At 40.2% G+C, this 21,795-nt stretch overlaps 1 non-coding gene across 1 annotated transcript; it reads right to left on the reverse strand.

Moving 5' to 3' along the window:
- Positions 1-243: 243 nt before the first annotated feature.
- On the reverse strand, positions 244-351 carry LOC112760942 (small nucleolar RNA R71). Its single transcript, XR_003181354.1, has one exon. It is a non-coding gene; the product is annotated as a small nucleolar RNA R71 (small nucleolar RNA).
- Between the last annotated feature and the right edge of the window lie 21,444 nt (positions 352-21,795).

Here is a 21,795-nt window from a genome sequence, read left to right on the forward strand (position 1 = left end):
GCAAGTTTCATGGACTTCCATCTGAAGATCCTTTTCAGTTCTTAACTGAATTCTTGCAGATATGTGATACTGTTAAGACTAATGGAGTAGATCCTGAAGTCTACAGGCTCATGCTTTTCCCCTTTTGCTGTAAGAGACAGAGCTAGATTATGGTTGGATTCTCAACCCAAAGACAGCCTGAACTCTTGGGATAAGCTGGTCACGGCTTTCTTAGCCAAGTACTTTCCTCCTCAAAAGCTGAGCAAGCTTAGAGCTGATGTTCAAACCTTCAGACAGAAAGAAGGTGAATCCCTCTATGAAGCTTGGGAAAGATACAAACAGTTGACCAAAAAGTGTCCTTCTGACATGCTTTCAGAATGGACCATCCTGGATATATTCTATGATGGTTTATCTGAGCTACCAAAGATGTCACTGGACACTTCTGCAGGTGGATCCATTCACCTATAGAAAACGCCTACAGAAGCTCAAGAACTCATTGACATGGTTGCTAATAACCAGTTCATGTACACTTCTGAAAGGAATCCTGTGAGTAATGGGACGCCTATGAAAAAGGGAGTTCTTGAAGTTGATACTCTGAATGCCATATTGGCTCAGAATAAAATATTGACTCAGCAAGTCAATATGATCTCTCAGAGTCTGCATGGAATGCAAGCTGCATCCAACAGTACTCAAGAGGCTTCTTATGAAGAAGAAGCTTATGATCCTGAGAACCCTGCAATAGCAGAGGTGAATTACTTAGGTGAACCTTATGGAAACACCTATAACTCATCATGGAGAAATCATCCAAATTTCTCATGGAAGGATCAAAAGCCTCAACAAGGCTTTAATAATGGTGGAAGAAACAGGTTTAACAATAATAAACCTTTTCCATCATCCACTCAGCCACAGACAGAGAACTCTGAACAAAATGCTTCTAATTTAGCAAATCTAGTCTCTGATCTATCCAAGGCCACTGTGAGCTTCATGAATGAAACAAGGTCTTCCATTAGAAATTTGGAAGCACAAGTGGGCCAGCTGAGTAAAAGGATCACTGAAATCCCTCCCAGTACTCTCCCAAGCAATACAGAAGAGAACCCAAAAGGAGAGTGCAAGGCCATTGACATAAGCACCATGGCCGAACCTACAAGGGGAGTGGAGAACGCAAATCCCAAGGAGGAAGACCTCCTGGGACGTCCAGTGATTAATAAGGAGCTTCCCTCTGAGGAACAAAAGGACTCTAAGGCTCATCTAGAGACCATAGAGATTCCATTGAACCTCCTTATGCCCTTCATGAGCTCTGATGAGTATTCCTCTTCTGAAGAGAATGAGGATGTTACTGAAGAGCAAACTGCCAAGTTTCTTGGTGCAATCATGAAGCTGAATGCCAAATTATTTGGCATTGATACTTGGGAAGTTGAACCTCCCTTGTTCATCAATGAACTAAGTGATCTGGATCAACTGACATTGCCTCAGAAGAGACAGGATCCTGGAAAGTTCATAATACCCTGTACCATAGGCACCATGATCTTTAAGGCTTTGTGTGACCTTGGTTCAGGAATAAACCTCATGCCCCTCTCTGTAATAGAGAAACTGGGAATCTATGGGGTGCAAGCTGCTAAAATCTCATTAGAGATGGCAGACAGTTCAAGAAAACAGGCTTATGGACAAGTAGAGGACGTGTTAGTAAAGGTTGAAGGCCTTTCATCCCTGCTGATTTCATAGTCCTGGATACTGGAAAGGAAGAGGATGAATCCATCATCCTAGGAAGACCTTTCCTGGCCATAGCAAGAGCTGTGATTGATGTTGACAGAGGTGAAATAGTCCTTCAATGGAATGAGAACTCCCTTGTGTTTAAAACTCAAGGATCTCCCTCTGCAACCATGGAGAGGAAGCAGAAAAAGCTTCTCTCAAAGCAGAGTCAACCAGAGCCCCCACAGTCAAACTCTAAGTTTGGTGTTGGGAGGCCACAACCAAACTCTAAGTTTGGTGTTGAACTCCCATATCCAAACTCTGAGTTTGGTGTTAGAGAGTCTCAACAAAGCTCTGCACATCTGTGAGGCTCCATGAGAGCCCACTGTCAAGCTATTGACATTAAAGAAGCGCTTGTTGGGAGGCAACCCAATTTTTATTTATCTAACTATATTTTCCTTAGTTATATGTCTTTGTAGGTTCATGATCATGTGGAGTCACAAAATAAATATAAAAATTGAAAACGGAATCAAAAATACCAGAAGAAAAATCACACCCTGGAGGAGCATCTGTCTGGCGTTCAGCGCCAGAACATAGCATGGTGCTGGCGCTGAACGCCCAAAATGGGCAGCTTCTGGGCGCTGAACGCCAGAACAGGCATGGTTCTGGCGTTCAACGCCAGAAATGGCACACAAATGGGCGTTGAACGCCCAAAATGGCCACCAACCTGGCGCTGAACACCCAGGGTTGTGTGCAAAGGCATTTTTACATGCCTAATGGGTGCAGGGATGTAAATCCTTGAACACCTCAGGATCTGTGGACCCCACAGGATCCACTCAGGATCTGTGGACCCCACAGGATCCACTCAGGATCTGTGGACTCCACAAGACCCACTCAGGATCTGTGGACCCCACAGGATCCCCACCTACCTCCACTCACTTCTTCTCACCACTCTCTTTCACACAATCCCATAAACACTCTTCCCCAAAAACCCTTCACCAATCACCTCAAACTCTCTTCCCCATCACCTCTTCACCACTCACATCCATCCACTCTTCCCCATAAACCTACCTCATAAACTCCACCTACCTTCAAAAATTCAAAACTAATTTCCCACCCAAACCTACCCATATGGCCGAAACCTTCCCCCCCTCCCTTCCCTATATAAAGACCTCCATTCTTCATCAAATTCACACAACACATCCCTCTACACTCCTCTTGGCCGAAACCACATCTCCCTCTCCCTCTCCATATTTCTTCTTCTTCTTCTTCTATTCTTTTGTTTATTGCTCGAGGGCGAGCAATATTCTAAGTTTGGTGTGGTAAAAGCATAAGCTTTTTGTTTTTTCCATTACCATTGATGGCACCTAAGACCGGAGAATCCTCTAGAAAGGGGAAGGGGAAGATAAAAGCTTCCACCTCCGAGTCATGGGAGATGGAAAGATTCATCTCCAAAGCCCATCAAGACCACTTCTATGATGTTATGGCCAAGAAGAAGGTGATCCCCGAGGTCCCTTTCAAACTCAAAAGAAATGAGTATCCAGAGATCCGACATGAAATTCAAAGAAGAGGTTGGGAAGTTCTAACAAATCCCATCCAACAAGTCGGCATCCTAATGGTTCAAGAGTTCTATGCCAATGCATGGATCACCAAGAACCATGATCAAAGTAAGAACTCGGATCCAAAGAACTATGTTACAATGGTTCGGGGGAAATACTTAGATTTTAGTCCGGAAAATGTGAGGTTGGCGTTCAACTTGCCAAACATGGAAGAGAACGCACGCCCCTACACAAGGAGAGTCAACTTTGATCAAAGGTTGGACCAAGTCCTCATGGACATATGTGTAGAAGGAGCTCAATGGAAGGCTGACTCCAAAGGCAAGCCGGTTCAACTAAGAAGATTGGACCTCAAGCCTGTAGCAAGAGGATGGTTGGAGTTCATTCAATGCTCAATCATTCCCACTAGCAACCGGTCTGAAGTTAATATAGACCGGGCCATCATGATCCATAGCATCATGATTGGAGAAGAGGTGGAAGTTCATGAGATTATACCTCAAGAACTCTACAAGGTGGCTGACAAGTCTTCCACTATGGAAAGGTTAGCCTTTCCTCACCTCATTTGCCACCTATGCAATTCAGCTGGGATTGACATAGAGGGAGATATCCTCATTAAAGAGGACAAGCCCATCACTAAGAAGAAGATGGAGCAAGCAAGAGAGCCCAGTCATGGAGCTCAAGAGGCGCAAGAAGCTCATTTCCATGAGATCCCTGAGATGCCTCAAATGCACTTTCCTCCACAAAATTTTTGGGAGCAAATCAACACCTCCCTAGGAGAATTGAGTTCCAATATGGGACAACTAAGGGTGGAACATCAAGAGCACTCCATCATGCTTCATGAAATAAGATAAGATCAAAAAGCAATGAGGGAGGAGCAACAAAGACAAGGAAGAGACATAGAAGAGCTCAAGGACATCATTGGTTCCTCAAGAAGGAAACGCCACCATCACTAAGGTGGATTCATTCCTTGTTCTTATTTCTTCTGTTTTTCGTTTTCTATGATATGTGCTTATCTATGTTTGTGTCTTCATTACATGATCATCAATAGTAGTAACTATGTCTTAAAGTTATGAATGTTCTATGAATCCATCACCTCTCTTAAAAAAAATGTTTTAAATCAAAAGAACAAGAAATACATGAGTTTCGAATTTATCCTTGAACTTAGCTTAATTATATTGATGTGGTGACAATGCTTCTTGTTTTCTGAATGTATGCTTGAACAGTGCATATGTCTTTTGAAGTTGTTGTTTAAGAATGTTAAATATGTTGGCTCTTGAAAGAATGATGACTAGGAGACATGTTATTTGATAATCTGAAAAATCATAAAAATGATTCTTGAAGCAAGAATTAGCAGCAAAGAACAAAGCTTGCAGAAAAAAAAAAAAGGTAGGCGAAAAAAAAAATAGAAAGAAAAAGCCAATAACCCTTAAAACCAAAAGGCAAGGGAAATAAAAAGGATCCCAAGGCTTTGAGCATCAGTGGATAGGAAGGCCTAAAGGAATAGAATCCTGGTCTAAGCGGCTAAACCAAGTTGTCCCTAACCATGTGCTTGTGGGTGTAGGTGTCAAGTGAAAACTTGAGACTGAACGGTTAAAGTCAAGGTCCAAAGCAAAAAAAAAGAGTGTGCTTAAGAACCCTGGACACCTCTAATTGGGGACTTTAGCAAAGCTGAGTCACAATCTGAAAAGGTTCACCCAATTATGTGTCTGTGGCATTTATGTATCCGGTAGTAATACTGGAAAACAAAGTGCTTAGGGCCACGGCCAAGACTCATAAAGAAGCTGTGTTCAAGAATCATCATACTGAACTAGGAGAATCAATAACACTATTCGAAATCTGAAGTTCCTATAGATGCCAATCATTCTGAACCACAATGGATAAAGTGAGATGCCAAAACTATTCAAGAGGCAAAAAGCTATAAGTCCCGCTCATATGATTGAAGCTATGTTTCACTAGTAGTTTGGAATTTATAGCATATTCTCTTCTTTTTATCCTATTTGATTTTTAGTTGCTTGGGGATAAGCAACAATTTAAGTTTGGTGTTGTGATGAGCGGATAATTTATACGCTTTTTGACATTGTTTTTAGTATGTTTTTAGTAGGATCTAGTTACTTTTAGGGATGTTTTCATTAGTTTTTATGTTAAATTCACATTTCTGGACTTTACTATGAGTTTGTGTGTTTTTCTGTGATTTCAGGTATTTTCTGACTGAAATTGAGGGACTTGAGCAAAAATCAGATTCAGAGGTTGAAGAAGGACTGCTGATGCTGTTGGATTCTGACCTCCCTGCACTCAAAGTGGATTCTCTGGAGCTACAAAACTCGAAATGGCGCGCTTCCAATTGCGTTGGAAAGTAGACATCCAGGGCTTTCCAGCAATATATAATAGTCTATACGTTGGCCAAGAATAGACGACGTAAACTGGCGTTCAACGCCAACTTTCTACCCAAATCTGGCATCCAGCGCCAGAAAAGGAGCCAAAACCAGAGTTGAACGCCCAAACTGGCACAAAAGCTGGCGTTCAACTCCAAGAAGGACCTCTACACGTGCAACACTCAAGCTCAGCCCAAACACACACCAAGTGGGCCCAGAAAGTGGATTTATGCATCAATTAGTTACTCATGTAAACCCTAGTAGCTAGTTTATTATAAATAGGACCTTTTTCTATTGTATTAGGTATCTTTGGTCTCAGTTTTAATCCATTATTCATCTTAGGAGACTATTGATCACGCTTTAAGGGGCTGGCCATCTCGGCCATGCCTGGACTTTTCACTTATGTATTTTTAACGGTAGAGTTTCTACACTCCATAGATTAAGGTGTGGAGCTCTGCTGTTCCTCAAAGATTAATGCAAAGTACTACTGTTTTCTATTCAATTCATCTTATTTCACTTCTAAGATATCCATTCGCACCCAAGAACGTGATGAAGGTGATGATTATGTGTGACGCTCATCACCATTCTCCCCTATGAACACGTGCCTGACAAACACCTCCGTTCTACATGAAATAAGCTAGAATGAATATCTCTTAGATCTCCTAACCAGAATCTTCGTAGCGTAAGCTAGAATGATGGCGGCATTCAAGAGAATCCGAAAGGTCTAAACCTTGTCTATGGTATTCCGAGTAGGATTCAATGAATGAATGACTATGACGAGCTCCAAACTCATGATTGCAGGGCGTTAGTGACAGACGCAAAAGGATAGTAAATCCTATTCCAGCATGATCGAGAACCGACAGATGAATAGTCGTGCCGTGACAGGGTGCGTGAGCATATTATTCACTGAGAGGATAAGATGAAGCCATTGACAAGGGTGATGCCTCCAGACGATTAGCCGTGCCGTGACAGGGCATTGGATCATTTTCCCGAGAGAGGACCGAAAGTAGCCATTGACAGTGGTGATGTATCACATAAAGCCAGCCATGGAAAGGAGTAAGACTGATTGGATGAAGATAGCAGGAAAGCAGAGGTTCAAAGGAACGAAAAGCATCTCCATTCGCTTATCTGAAATTCCTACCAATGATTTACATAAGTACCTCTATCCCTATTCTATTATTTATTATTCGAAAACACCATTATCAATTTATATCTGCCTGACTCAGATTTACAAGGTGACCATAGCTTGCTTCATACTAACAATCTCCGTGGGATTCGACCCTTACTCACGTAAGGTATTACTTGGACGACCCAGTGCACTTGCTGGTTAGTTGTATCGAAGTTGTGAACCATGGTATTGGCACCATGTTCTTGGCGCCATTGCCAGGGAAAGAAAGAGCCATGAATTTTACATAATCAAAGTGTAATCACGATTGCGCGTACCAAGTTGCTCACGTTGCCAGGGATTGTTTGAGCCTGGACATCACAATTTCGTGCACCAGAGGTACCACTAGAGACACAAGCCGCCACAGAGGTTCAGTAGCCTCCTAAGGATCCACAGCCTGAGCCACAGCCTGAGCCCGAGCAACAGCCACAGCCTGAGCCACAGCCACAGCCTGAGCTACAGCCCGGCACGATTGTTGTCCCCCATCCCGAGTTTCAGCAGTAGCATCGAGGATGATGCTTCATCCTAAAGTGTGGGGAGGTCACCGTTCGTGACCGGTGAATAGCATTTATATGGTGAATTTTTAGACATTTATCCTCTAGTTTCTGCTATTTTATTTTATTTCGCATTTTATCCTTGCACTTTATCTTTGAGATCATTTTGGGATTACTGTACATATTTGTTATTGTGGATACCCTTATTTTGGTTGTTGCACTCTTTTATTATATATATATATATATATATATATATATATATATATATATGTTGCATTTTGGCTTTTGATTGTAATTAGAAAAATATTTTGGATTGTTAAAACCAAGTTGACCCTTTTTGTATAAGGATTGTGTTGTGATTGAAAAAGGGGTAAACTAGGGAATTTTTTTTTAAATTTCTAAATCACAACATTGCATTAGAATAATCTTAGTTAATATAATGAAAACTCCCAAGAAAATCCATTTCTAGAATACCACCCTAATTGGTTGAAATTTTTTTTTTAGAACTTGCTGGATTAACACACTTTGTGGATCATGTTTTGAGTTAAGAACACAAGCATGAGAGTTTTGAGCCTAACTGTGTGGTTACATCATATAACCACTTATTTTCATTCTTGTGTGTATTATTCTCTTCCTATGATTGTAATCTTTGATTTGCTTGATTCTTTATGTCCATTATTCTGTGTATACATGCATTTACATGATTGAGGCCATTGTTCAAATAGCTCACTTACCTTTTATCTTCCATTGCTAGCCAATTTTGAGCCTATGCTTGACCCATTTGTTCTTAATTGTAGCACATTACAAGCCTAAGTGAAAAACAATAAATGTCCTTTGTTTGGATCTTTGATTAGCTTAGGCTAGTGAGAATGTTCATCATTAGAATTTGGGAAAGTTGGGTACATTGGGTAGAGATAAAAGTGTGTTTTTGTATTTATGTTGAAAATTTTGTGAATTGGGTACATACTCATGTATTAATCATGTGTAACCCCTATGCATTGTTGTTCTTGTATATAGTTTATGTTTCTTTCAAAAAAAGAGAGAGAGAAAGAACTGCAATAAAAAGGGGACAAAAATACCCCAAAGTTCAAAGCTTAATAATGATCAATGCATGTGTGTGGTAATCAAAAGAGAATATATGAGTGTGTGTAAAAGTGAAGAATGGATAGCTAGGTTTGTTTAGAATTGTATAGGTTGTCATATATTAGGTAGGAAGTTTAAGTTAATCAAAGATTCAAATCTTAAGCTCACTTGACCATATGCATCCTACCTTGACCCTAGCCCCATTACAACCTATGGGAAAGTCCTCATGATATTTGTATGCATGTGGTACACGAAATTGTGATCATCAACAATGGTGCCAAAGACTTGGAGCTCTCAAATGTGAATCACACTTTGTCACAATTCCGCACAACTAACCAACAAGTGCACTGGGTCGTCCAAGTAATACCTTACATGAGTAAGGGTCGATCCCACAGAGACTGTCGGCTTGAAGCAAGCTATGGTCATCTTGTAAATCTCAGTCAGGCAGATTCAAATGGTCATGGAAAATTGATAATTAAAGATAAATAAAACATAAAATAAAGATAGAGATAGAGATACTTATGTAATTCATTGGTAGGAATTTCAGATAAGCCTATGAAGATGCTTTGCTCTTCCTGAACCTCTGCTTTCCTATTGCCTTCTTCCAATCATTCATACTCCTTTCCATGGCAAGCTTTATGTTGGGCATCACCGTTGTCAATGGCTGCTTCCCGTCCTCTCAGTGAAAATGTTCTACGCACGTTGTCACCGCACGGCTAATCATCTGTCGGTTCTCGATCATGTTGGAATAGGATCCATTGATCCTTTTGCGTCTGTCACACGCCCAACACTTGCGAGTTTGAAGCTCTTCACAGTCATCCCTTCCCAGATCCTACTCAGAATACCACAGATAAGGTTTAGACATTCCGGATCTCAGGAATGGCCGCCAATAATTCTAGCCTATACCACGAAGGTTCTAATCTTAGATTAGAAACCCAAGAGATACACATTCAAGCTTGTTTGCATGTAGAACGGAAGTGGTTGTCAGTCACACGTTCATAGGTGAGAAAGGTGATGAGTGTCACATAATCATCACATTCATCATGTTCTTGGGTGCGAATGAATATCTTGGAGAAGAAATAGACTTGAGTTGAGTAGAAAAACAACAGTACTTTGCATTAATTCATGACGAACAGCAGAGCTCCATACCTTAATTTATGGTGTGTAGAAACTCCACCGTTGAAAATACATAAGAACAAGGTCTAGGCATGGCCGTGAGGCCAGCCTCCAAAAGCATCTAAGATAGCATAAGACTTCTCAAAGATTTTTCCAAATACAATAGTAAAAGGTCCTATTTATAGAGAACTAGTAGCCTAGGGTTTACAGAAATAAGTAATTAATGCAGAAATCTTCTTCTGGACCCACTTGGGGTGTGCTTGGGCTGAGCATTGAAGCTTCCATGTGTAGAGACTTTTCTTGGAGTTAAACGCCAGCTTTTGTGCAAGTTTGGGCGTTTAACTCCAGCTTTTGTGCCAGTTCTGGCGTTTTGACACCAGGATTCTTAAGCTAAATTGGAACGCCGGTTTGGGCCATCAAATCTTGGGCAAAGTATGGACTATTATATATTACTGGAAAGCCCAGGATGTCTACTTTCCAACGCAATTGAGAGCGCGCCAATTGGGCCTCTGAATCAGATTTTTGCTCAGGTCCCTCAATTTCAGCCAGAAAATACCTGAAATCATAGAAAAACACACAAACTCATAGTAAAGTCCAGAAATGTGATTTTTATTTAAAAACTAATAAAAACATAATAAAAACTAACTAAAATATACTTAAAACATACTAAAAACATTGCCAAAAAGCGTATAAATTATCCGCTCATCAGCATGCAGAAAGTAATTGTTGATTGTTAGATGAAAAACAAATCTTGGAAAGCATGATTGGGGGAGAATTGAGTGAATCAACCCCATACACTTGAGTGCCTAGAGCGGATACACATCCGGCGAGGTTCGATTGCTCAATTACATGTCTCAACCCATGGTTATCTTTTCTTGCAAGTTTGTAAAAATCTTTCAATGATTCAATCCAATTGTGGTTTGCTTCGATTGCTAATGCCTTAGCCCTTGTGCTTGCATGCGTATTCTGGGAGATTGATTTATTTTGACAAAGCTATTGCATTCATGTAAATAGGTTGCACATAGATAGACTGCATTTAGTTAGTTTGCATTGAATAAATGTTGATACCCTTTGCTTCTTTCTTGATTTTAGCATGAGGACATGCTTAGTTTAAGTGTGGGGAAATTTGATAAACCCCGATTTTGTGGTTTATCTTGTGCTTATTTTAGTGGATTTTATCACCTTTTCCCACATTTATTCAATGAAATAGCATGGTTTTGTAATTCTCCCTTGAATTGTGCCTAAGTGTAAAAACATGCTTTTTAGGCCCTTAAATTGGTGATTTTAATTCACTTTAATCCCACTCGATGCCTTGATGTGTTTGTTAAGTGATTTCAGGTTCATAAGGCAAGTATTGGAGGGAAGAAATAAGGAGAAAAACATACAAAGTGGAGAATGCATGAGGAAACAAATGATTGGGAATGCATCAATGGGCGCGCATGCATACAAGGCGCGCACACACAGAAGTAATTTTTCATAGAGACGCGCACGCGTACATGCCGCATCTGCGCGGATGAAGAAACAGCCAATCGACGCGCACGCGCACATGGCGCGTACGCGCCGATACTGGCACGTGACCCACTTAAAGGCAAAACGCTGGGGGCGATTTTTGAGCTGCCCAGGCCCAAATCCAACTTGTTTCTGAGTGTATTTCATGCAGAATTGAAGTCCAAGTAAAGGGGGAGCAATTAGTTAGTCAACATGAACCTTTAGTTAGTTTTCTAGAGAGAGAAGCTCCCTTTTCTCTCTAGAATTAGGTTAGGATTAGCTTAAATTGTCATAGATCCATGTTTAGTTCCTTGCCTTCATCTTATTTCTTTTATATTCTCTCATATCTACATCTTGATTTTCCTAGTCGCAATATTAATTTCTCATTTTGCTTTCTTTTGTGATGATGAACTCATGTTAGATTTGGTTTACAATTAATGCAATTTGATGTTGATGTTTCTTTCATGTTGATTTTGCTTGCTATTATTGATTTCTCGCTTATGAAGTTATAGGTCTCCTTAATTTTAGCATTTTGTGATGTTTACTTTTATTGCACATTAGGTGTTTGATATAATGTTTCCTATAGTTTTTGAGTAGTTCTCTTGACCCTTGGCCTAGGCAAAAGGGATTGAGTGATCTTGAGTCTTTGGGGTCCATTGAATTGGTAATTTTGGAACCCTTGGGGATCAATTTGATAACCATTAACTCTAGCCTACTACTGAGTTAATTAGTAGCTAGGTTGGAACTTATGGATTGATGTTGATCAAGCCATTTGACGTACTCAAAGCCTAGGAGTAGACATTACGTACTTAAGGCTTTAGTGAGTAGACCTAATAAGCTCGATTCTGCATGATTATCAATGTTTGAATTGTTGACAAGGATAGTGATCTCGATTACCTAAGTCTTAGCCAAGAGTCCTTTATCTTGCTTCCTTTAATTACTTGTTTGATTTACGCATCTTTCTTATTTACTTTCTTGCCCTCTTATTAATCAAACCCCCCTACTTTTTCATAGCCAATAATTGACCACTTCATTGCTATCCTCGTGAGACGACCTGGAGTCTAAATACTTCGGTAAATTTTCATTTGGGGTTTGTACTTGTGACAAAACCATAAATTTTTTATTGGGAGGATTGTTTGTTGGTGTAGGACTATGCTTGCAACGAGAATTCATTCATTTTCTGTGAAATTCTATACCGACACGACAATTATCCTAAATAAAAAAGGCGCCGTTCCCGGGGATTGCGATGGTGCTATGTTATTGGCTATTCTATATATTGTGAATAGCTTGATTTTTGGTTTTTTTGTTGGCTTTTTCTAGTTATAGGACTTTGTTTCCTTTGTTTCTTATTAGTTTTATTTTTGTCTTCTCTTATCACCATGATTTCTCATCACTTTGGCTATGAGTGTGGTTCAAACTATGTTGTAGGAAATGGAAGCTTCAATGAGGATGTGCATCAAGGATTTGGAAATCAAGGATGGGAGGAACCTCAAGCTTATGAACAACTTTCTTGGCAACAACCCCCTCGGAACTCTTATGGGTATAATCCTACTCCTAATGCATACCAATCCAATGTGTGTGATGACCCTTATTGTGATTGTCAACCACAACCACCACATGCATATGAACCCCCTCCTCGACATAGCTCTCCACCTTACTCACAAGCCTACAACCACCATTTACCTCCATATGACCCCAACCCATACCCACCATACCAACCACCATATGAACCATATCTAGGACCACCACCATTCTAATACCAATACTCCCATGAACCACAAAGTCCATACACACTACCTCAAGAATTTCACCAATATAAACCACCTTCCAATTACAACAACCTTCCCTCAAACAATGAACCTTCTCTTCCACCATCACCTCCCGAAGAAGCCCCCATGCTGGAATTGAGAGATCTTGAATCTCATATTTTAAGGCAACAAGGGAGGATGAAAAAAAGTTTGCGGAGTTAAGATAAAAAATTGCTATCATGGTAGAAGCCATTAGCAACATGGTCTCATCCCGCCTAAGCCTATGCGATCAAGGCACCCTGGTGCACGAAATTGTGATTCACACTTTTCATAACTCCGCACAACTAACCAGGAAATGCACTGGGTCGTCCAAGTAATACCTTACGTGAGTAAGGGTCGATCCCACGGAGATTGTTGGCTTGAAGAAATCTATGGTTACCTTGCAAATCTTAGTCAGGAGATTAATTATGATTATCACTTTGAATTGCGAAAAATAAAAGAGCATGAAATAAAACTTGTTATGCAGTAATGGAGAATATGTTAGAGTTTTGGAGATGCTTTGTCTTCTGAATCTCTGCTTTCCCCCTATCTTCTTCTTCACGCACGCAAGGTTCCTCCTATGGAAAGCTGTGTGTTGGTGGATCACCGTTGTCAATGGCTACTATCCGTCCTCTCAGTGAAAATGGTCCAGGTGTGCTATCACCACACGGCTAATAATCTATCGGTTCTCACTCATGCTGGAATAGGATCCATTGATCCTTTTGCGTCTGTCACTACGCCCAACCCTTGTGAGTTTGAAGCTCGTCACAGTCATTCAATCCCTGAATCCTACTCGGAATACCACAAACAAGGTTTAGACTTTCCGGATTCTCAAGAATGCTGCCAATGGATTCTAGCTTATACCACGAAGATTCTGATTAAAGAATCCAAGAGATACTCATTCAATCAAAGGTAGAACGGGAGTGGTTGTCAGGCACGCGTTCATAGATTGAGAATGGTGATGAGTGTCACAGATCATCACATTCATCATATTGAAGTGCGAATGAACATCTTAGATAGAAACAAGCGTGTTTGAATAGAAAACAGAAATAATTGCATTAATTCATCGAGACACAGCAGAGCTCCTCACTTCCAATAATGGAGTTTAAAGACTCATGCCGTTAGAGAGTACAAAGTTCAGATCTAAAAATGTCATGAGGTACAAAATAAATCTCTAAAAGTTGTTTAAATACTAAACTAGTAACGTAGGTTTACAGAAAATGAGTAAACTAAGATAGATAGTGCAGAAATCCACTTCTGGGGCCCACTTGGTGTGTTCTGGGGCTGAGACTTGAGCTTTACACGTGCCTAGGCTGTTTCTAGAGTTAAACGCCAGGTTGTAACCTGTTTCTGGCGTTTAACTCCAACTTGTAACCTGTTTCTGGCGTTTAACGCCAGAATGCAACATGGAACTGGCGTTGAACGCCAGTTTACGTCATCTATCTTTGGTAAAAGTATGAACTATTATATATTGCTGGAAAGCCCTGGATGTCTACTTTCAAACGCAATTGAGAGCGTGGCAATTGGAATCCTGCAGCTCCAAAAAATCCATTCCGAGTGCAGGGAGGTCAGAATCCAACAGCATGAGCAGTCCTTTTTCAGCCTGAATCAGATTTTTGCTCAGCTCCCTCAATTTCAGCCAGAAATTACATGAAATTACAGAAAAACACACAAACTCATAGTAAAGTCTAGAAATGTGATTTTTATTTAAAAATTAATAAAAATATAATAAAAAGTGACTAAAACATATTAAAAACTACCTAAAAACAATGCCAAAGAGTGTATAAATTATCCGCTCATCACAACACCAAACTTAAATTGTTGCTTGTCCCCAAGCAACTAAAAACAAAGTAGGATAAAAAAAGAGAATATACAATGAATTCCAAAAATATCTATGAAGATCAGTCTTAATTAGATGAGCGGGGCAATTAGCTTTTTGCTTCTGAACAATTTTGGCATCTCACTTTGTCCTTTGAAGTTCAGAATGATTGGTATCTATAGGAACTCAGAATTCAGATAATGTTATTGATTCTCCTAGTTCAGTATGTTGATTCTTGAACACAGCTACTTTATGAGTCTTGGTCGTGGCCTTAAGCACTCTGTTTTCTAGTATTACCACCGGATACATACATGCCACAGACACATAACTGGGTGAACCTTTTCAGATTGTGACTCAGCTTTGCTAAAGTCCCCAATTAGAGGTGTCCAGGGTTCTTAAGCACACTCTGTTTTTGCTTTGGACCTCGACTTTAACCGCTCAGTCTCAAGTTTTCACTTGACACCTTCACGCCACAAGCACATGGTTAGGGACAGCTTGGTTTAGCCGCTTAGGCCAGGATTTTATTCTCTAGGCCCTCCTATCCACTGATGCTCAAAGCCTTGGATCCTTTTTATTACCCTTGCCTTTTGGTTTTAAGGGCTATTGGCTTTTTTGCTCTTGCCTTTTGGTTTAAAGAGCTTTTGGCTTTTTCTGCTTGCTTTTTCTTTTTCTTGCTCTGTTTTTTTTTGCATTTTTTTCTGCAAGCTTTGTTCTTCACTGCTTTTTCTTGCTTCAAGAATCATTTTTATGATTTTTCAGATTATCAAATAACATTTCTCCTTTTTCATCATTCTTTCAAGAGCCAACAATTTTAACATTTATAAACAACAAATTCAAAAGACATATGCACTGTTCAAGCATTCATTCAGAAAACAAATTTGAAAGGTGATGGATTCACTCAAAATAATAAAACTATTTTAAAATTGGAAATTCATGTACTTCTTTTTCTTTTTCAGAAAATATTTTTCATTTAAGAAAGGTGATGGATTCATAGGACATTCATATCTTTAAGACATAGACACTTAGATACTAGTGATCATGTAATAAGACCCAAACATAAATAAACATAAAACATAGTAAACGAAAAACAGAGAAATAAGAACAAGGAGATTAAGGAACGGGTCCACCTTAGTGAGGGTGGCGTCTTCCTCTTCTTGAAGAACCAATGGTGCTCTTGAGCTCCTCTATGTCTCTTCCTTGTCTGTGTTGCTCCTTCCTCATAGCTCTTTGATCTGCTGTCAAATGCTCTACCACTAAACTATGGACCCTTGAGATGAACCTCTCCATATCTCATGACTCAGGGGTGGAAGCAACTGCCTTCCTTTTCCTCTTTCTAGAGGTTTTTCTAGCCTTAGGTGCCATAAATGGTTATGGAAAAACAAAAAGCAATGTTTTTTTCCCACACCAAACTTAAAAGGTTTGCTCGTCCTCGAGCAAAAGAAGATAGAAGGGAGTAGAAGGAGAAGTGGAGGAGAAGGAGGTGTGTGAATGGGTGTGTATGTGAGGGGAATGGTTTGAATTGGAATGGTGAGGTAGGTGGGGATCCTGTGGGGTCCACAGATCCTGAGGGGTCAAGGACTTAGCATCCCTGCTCCATTGAGGCATGCAAAACGTCCTTAGTGTGCAATCCTGGCGTTTAACACCAAACTGCTACTTGTTTCTGGCGTTAAACGCCAGCTTTTCCCCTTTCTTGGCGTTGAACGCCAACTTGGTGCTTATTTCTGGTGTTTAACGCCAGCTTGATACTTCTTTCTGGCGTTAAATGCCAATCTGATGCTTCTTACTAGCATTTAAATGCTAGTAAGCTCTTCCTCCAGGGTGAGCTGTTTTAATGCTGTTTTTGACTTTGCTTTGATTTCTGTGACTCCACATGATCATCATCCTAAAGAAAACATAAAATAAAAATGGAAAACAGAAAATTAACATAGATAAGTAAAAATTGGGTTACCTCTCAATAAGCGCTTCTTTATTGTCAATAGCTTGACAGTGAGCTCTCATGGAGCCTCACAGATAATCAGAGCAGGGTTAGGGCCTCTCAACACCAAACTTAGAGTTTGGTTGTGGCCTCCCAACACCAAACTTAGAGTTTGAATGTGAGGTTTTGTTTGACTCTGTATTGAGAGAAGCTTTTCATGCTTCCTCTCCATGGTTACAGAAGGAGAACCTTGTGTCTTATAGTTTGCAATGTCTACAAACCACAGAGCTTCCTGAGTAGCAAACAATTGCTCATCTGGAAAGGTTTCAGATATCTCAGTAGGAGGGAGGGATGCTCCTGCTACTGGTTCTATCCGGGACAAGTGATCAGCTACTTGATTCTCTGTCCCTTTTCTGTCTCTTATTTCTATATCAAACTCTTGCAGAAGCAACACCCATCTTATAAGCCTGGGCTTTAAATCCTGCTTTGTGAGTAGATATTTAAGAGCAGCATGGTCAGTGTACACAATCACTTTTGATCCTACTAAGTATGATCTAAACTTGTCAATGGCATAAACCACTGCAAGCAGCTCTTTTTCTGTGGTTGTGTAATTTTTCTGGGCATCATTTAAAACATGGCTAGCATAATAAATGACATGCAGAAGCTTGTTATGCCTCTGTCCCAATACTGCACTAATGGCATGGTCACTGGCATCACACATTAGTTCCAAAGGTAATGTCCAATCTGGTGCAGAAATAACTGGTGCTGTGACCAGCTTAGCTTTCAGGGTTTCAAACGCCTGCAGACACTCTGTGTCAAACACAAATGGCGTGTCAACAGCTAGCAGATTGCTCAGAGGTTTTGTGATTTTTGAAAAATCCTTTATGAACCTCCTATAGAATCATGCATGCCCCAGAAAGCTTCTGCTTGCCTTAACATTGGTGGGTGGTGGTAATTTTTCAATTACCTCTACCTTAGCTTGATCCACCTCTATTCCCTTGTTCGAAATTTTATGCCCAAGGACAATTCCTTCAGTCACCATAAAGTGACATTTTTCCCAATTTAGAACCAGGTTAGTCTCTTGGCATCTTTTCAGAACAAGTGCTAGCTGGTTAAGACAGGAGCTAAATAAGTCTCCAAATACTGAGAAGTCATCCATGAAGACTTCCAGAAATTTCTCTACCATATTAGAGAAGATAGAGAGCATGCACCTTTGAAAGGTTGCAGGTGCATTGCACAGACCAAAAGGCATTCTTTTGTATGCAAATACTCCAGATGGACATGTGAATGCTGTTTTCTCTTGGTCCTGAGGATCTACTGCAATTTCGTTGTAACCTGAATAACCATCCAAAAAGCAGTAGTATTCATGACCTGCTAGTCTTTCTAGCATCTGGTCTATGAATGGTAAAGGCAAGTGATCCTTCCTGGTGGCTGTATTGAGCCTTCTGTAGTCAATACACATACACCACCCTGTAACTGTTCTTGTAGGAACCAGTTCATTTTTTTCATTATGAACCACTGTCATACCTCCTTTCTTAAGGACAACAAGGACAAGACTCACCCAGGGGCTATCAAAAATAGGATAAATAATCCCAGCCTCTAGTAACTTAGTGACCTCTTTCTGTACCACCTCCTTCATGGCGGGATTTAGCCGCCTCTGTGGTTGAACCACTGGCTTAGCATCATCCTCCAATAGGATCTTGTGCATGCATCTGACTGGGCTAATGCCCTTAAGATCACTTATGGACCACCCAAGAGCTGTCTTGTGTGTCCTTAGCACCTGAATTAGTGCTTTCTCTTCCTGTGGCTCTAAAGCAGAGCTTATGATTACAGGAAAAGTGTCACCTTCTCCCAGAAATGCATATTTCAGGGATGGTGGTAGTAGTTTGAGCTTGGGTTTAGGAGGTTTCTCCTCTTCCTGAGGAGTTTTCAGAGGTTCTTTTATTTCCTCTGGTTCTCCAGATCAGGCTGAACATCTTTAAAAATGTCCTCTAGCTCTGATTCAATACCCTCAGTCATATTGACTTCTTCCACTAGGGAGTCAATAATATCAACACTCAGGTAGTTTTCTGATGTGTTTGGACATTGCATAGCTTTGAAAATATTCAACATAAACTCATCCTCATTGACTCTCAGGGTTATCTCCCCTTTTTGGACGTCAATGAGGGTTCATCCAGTTGCTAGGAATTGTCTTCCTAGAATGAGAGTTGCACTCTTGTGCTCCTCTATTTTCAGCATTACAAAGTCAGTAGGGAAGGCAAATGGCCTAACCTTGTCAATCATGTCCTCAATTATGCCTGATGGGTATTTAATGGAGCCATCAGCAAGTTGAAGACAGATCTGGGTTGGTTTGACCTCTTCAGTCAAGCCAAGCTTTCTGATAGTGGATGTAGGGATTAGGTTGATGCTTGCCCCAAGATCACATAAAGCTGTCTTGGTGCAATTACCCTCTAATATGCATGGTATCATAAAGCTCCCGGGATCTTTAAGCTTTTCTGGGAAGCTTTTCAGAATGATTGCACTGCATTCTTCAGTGAGGAGAATGATGCCAAGGCATCATAGGCTAGTTTCACTAGCATTTTTCTGTTAGTTTTAGTTGTTTGATGCATTTTCTTGAGCTTAAAGTAACCAAAAATGGTTAAATGAAGAACAAAGTAATGAACCATCCAAACAATATGATTTTGATGCAAATTCCATGAGTTTTAGTTATATTACTTAAATGCTATGAATGAAAGATTTCTCATGAAATTTTGCAAGACTTTGATGCAATTGTTTGGATGATTTCAGGGAAGAAGAGGCTAAGCAAGGAAGCAACAAAATCAATAAAGGAAGCTTGAATATCACATGTGGAGTTTAAGTTCCAGTTTAAGCCTAAACTGAAGCTTAAACGCCAAAATCATGAAGGATAAGAAATGCTGGGATTGAAGTTTAACCTCCAGTTTGACCTCAAACTGGAGGTTAAACGCCAGAATGAAAAGCCTCACTTAAGGAGCATTCCACGTTTAACCTCCAGTTTGACCTCAAACTGGAGGTTAAACGCCAGAATGAGTATGCCACCCAGGGAGGAGTTCCACGTTTAACCTCCAGTTTGACCTCAAACTGGAGGTTAAACGCCAGAACCAGGAAGAGTACCAGGGAGCCATTCCACGTTTAAGCTCCAGTTTGACTCAAACTGGAGCTTAAACGTGTTCGATAGCTTTTCTACTCCAGGGTTGCTCTCTCCATCTCCACGTTTAACCTCCAGTTTGACCTCAAACTGGAGGTTAAACGTGTTCGACACCTCCAGGGCCCACCATTCCAAGCTTCCATGTTTAACCTCCAGTTTGACCTCAAACTGGAGGTTAAACGTGTTCGACCTCCAGTATGCCTCCACCCTTTTCCACGTTTAACCTCCAGTTTGACCTCAAACTGGAGGTTAAACGTGTTCGACCTCCAGGGCTGCCTTTCCTATCTCCACGTTTAAGCTTCAGTTTAACCTTAAACTGAAGCTTAAACGTGTTCGACTACATGACTCTCCAGGGCTACCTTCTTCCATTTCCACGTTTAAGCTTCAGTTTAACCTTAACTGAAGCTTAAACGTGCTTCTACAAAAGGGCCTCACTGGAAGTGTCTGGCGTTTAAGCTGCAGTTTAAGCTTAAACTACAACTTAAACGCCACTCTTGGAAAAGGTTTCTGGGCCAAAAATATTGTGATTTAAGTTAGTCTTTGAGCACAAATATTAACTTAAACTTACTTTGGTATGAAACCCAATTGAATATCATGGTTTATGGGATTGGGCCTGAAGGATTGATGAGTTTGAAATCTCAATTTATTGAGTCATGTGTCATTATTTGATTATCACTAAGTTGGCTCAATAAATGTTACAGGATTTGGATCAACAACCTCATCAAGGTTATGGATCATAAACCCAAGGCAAAAGGAAAGCAAGGAGAGGCCTCAAAGCCCAAGAAGCACAACTGAAGCTCAATATAGAAAGTGTATAAATAGGATAGAAGTTAAGTTAGAGAGGACTTTTTACTTCACTTTTAGCTAGTTTTCCTTTTCTTTGTAATTGAATTCAGAGCTATGATTCACTAAACCCCCTTTCATTGGGTTAGGGAGCTCTATTGTAATTCAATGAATCAATAATAGTTTATCTTCTTCTTCAATCTTTTCTCTTGAATTTTGTTAGAAAGCTTCTCGATCTAATTCCATTGAGTAGTTGTCTTGGGAAAGAAACTACTCATACTTGGAATCCTTCGGAGCCTTGGGAAAGGAATGGAGGATTCATGCTAGAGAAGCTTTCTCACAGTGGATTGGATTGGGGTTTGGATGGATATTGTGACATGTAATCCTACCAAATTGTGGTTCATGAAATTGTGTGGTATAATCAGTGATCAAGCATCATCTCTTCTTATGAACATTTAAACCAAGGGATTGGGAATTTGTTTGTTTTTAGAGAGCATTGGTGAACCAAGGAATTGGGATCCAATCATATAAGATTGCCAAGCAAAATTCAATGAATGCATTGGTTGAGGAAGAGATATACATGTTTTGATTCGGAGATTTCAATATCTCCTAAACCCAATGAATTCCCCATTTCTGATTTCCACTTTCTCTTTACATTCTGCAATTTAATTCTTGCAATCATCCCCATTCCCTTTTTATTTCAGCAATTTACATTCTGCTCTTTAATTCATGCAATTTAAGATTCAGCCATTTAATTTCCTTGTCATTTACTTTTCCCGCCAATTTTACATTCCGCAATTCTCATCTCAAATCTTGATTCCGCTCAACTAGAACACACTTCTAATCCGAATTGCTCACTCAACCAATCCTTGTGGGATTCGACCTCACTCTATTGTGAGTTTTTACTTGACGACGATAACCGGTGCACTTGCCGGAAGGAATTTTGCCGATCGTGCAATTTCCTAAATCGTAGCATAACACGTTTATGTGCATCAAGTTTATGGCGCCGTTGCCGGGGATTGGTTTTCGATTGACAATTCTCAAATTGGAAGCTAACTAGATTGAGCAATTTTCTCTTGCTTTGTTAATTCTGTTCAAGATACTTGTTGAATTTTAATTTCTGCACTTGGTTACATGCTTTCCTTCGTTATGCCTTTAAACTCATGCAACTAACTCACTGACTCACTAACTGTTTGAATTAATTCCTCAATTGAGCTAACCATACTCTTCCATTAACCAAGAGTATTTCACTTGTTTGTGTTTGAGCTGTGTTCTTGTATGACAGGTAGGAGAGGAGAGACATCAACTCCTCCATATACCGAACCAGAGAGGACCCTTCATAGACTTAGAAGGGAAGCAAGAGGGAAGAGAGTAGTGGGAGAA

The sequence above is a fragment of the Arachis hypogaea genome, chromosome 16 (assembly GCF_003086295.3).
Source record: "Arachis hypogaea cultivar Tifrunner chromosome 16, arahy.Tifrunner.gnm2.J5K5, whole genome shotgun sequence".
Taxonomy (NCBI): Eukaryota; Viridiplantae; Streptophyta; class Magnoliopsida; order Fabales; family Fabaceae; genus Arachis; species Arachis hypogaea.